Source organism: Rhagoletis zephyria, unplaced genomic scaffold (assembly GCF_001687245.7).
Source record: "Rhagoletis zephyria isolate East Lansing unplaced genomic scaffold, Rhagoletis_zephyria_1.1 Rzeph_scaffold_01625, whole genome shotgun sequence".
Lineage (NCBI taxonomy): Eukaryota > Metazoa > Arthropoda > Insecta > Diptera > Tephritidae > Rhagoletis > Rhagoletis zephyria.
In genome coordinates, this window is record NW_016158709.1 from 69,914 (window position 1) to 71,327 (window position 1,414).

Genomic DNA, 1,414 nt, shown 5'->3' on the forward strand with positions numbered 1-1,414 from the left:
AAGTTGAAAATTGTTGAAATCGGACTAAAATTACGGCCGCTTTTCATATAACGGTAAATTTCAGAAATGGTTGAAATTTCAATATTCTTAATATTTATACACCCCGGCTTATCATGTAGCGGTAGCTTTCGGAAAGGTGGAAAACATATATTTAATACTTGCGCCGGGTATTTAATGTTCGGCTCCGCCCGAACTTTGACTTTCTTACTTGTTTTATGTTGGGTTGAACCGGGCTTGAACCAAGACGAGCACTGCTAACCACACCACCACAGCGGCCGCCGATCACATTCAGTTTTTACTTAGGCAAATCACAAATACAAACTCAAATTGATTTCCGAATTGAAAAATTTATCAAATGCTAAATATTTAATACAAGTTGACTATTTGTTTGAAGAATCAAATCATGTATACATTTTACGTACGATTTGATTCACCGGATAAATAAGCAAAAAATAAGTAGGTAGGTCAACCAAATAAAAACTGAGAGCTTACTTAGTAAACCTTTCAAAAATTACTCTTTATTTATTTTTGATTCTCGGTTCTATTTAATTGACCGCAACTGCGTTCACATTCGTACTACATACTTAAAAGAAAAATCTATAGGAAATAAAATTTTATAACAAAAGCAGAACACTCGTTTGGTTTGTTTATTTAAATAATTAATCGAGTTATTGGCGTGCATAAAGAAAGCATAGTAAACATATACTTATGTAGTAAGTATGTACATATATGAGGTATATGTACATTAGGGTGGTCCAAAAAAATGCATGTGAAAAAGTAAAGTGAGAATTTTTATGCTCTCACCCCCTAGGTTAGTTCTATACCGAAACAAATTATTTAGAGATCACTCAAAGCGCTCAAAGTTTTCCATATATTTTATATGAGAAAAACCCATTTTTTGTAGAAATGGTATAGAATTCTTGAAAACCAAGATTTTTGATCGGAAAACTGTTTTTTCCTTCAAGAGATTCACAATAATCATACCCAATTATTTATTTAACCACTTTTTTATAGTTACTATATCTTATAGGCCCGCCAAAACCCCCAGAAAATGTCGGAAAATGCAATGGGGAGATAAATAAAAAATCTTTAGTGTTAAAAATGGTTGATTGAGTATTGTTTTAGGAAGTCTCTTGAAGAGAACCAGAGGTTTCCGATCGAAAAATTTTGATTTTTAAAAATTCCATACCATTTCTACGAAAAGCTGTTTTCCCCGATATAAAATACAAGGAAATCTTTGATGGGGACCTCCCACAGACCCCTAGGGAACCGTTTGAAAATGGGGTAAAAACGTAATTTTCCGAGGCAAACTGAGCAGTTTCAAGTGGAATATAACCAAACTAACGAAAAACGTGGGATTTTTAAATAAAAGAAATTATCCCAAGTTGGTTATCAGGCGATTTGAAAAAAAAAA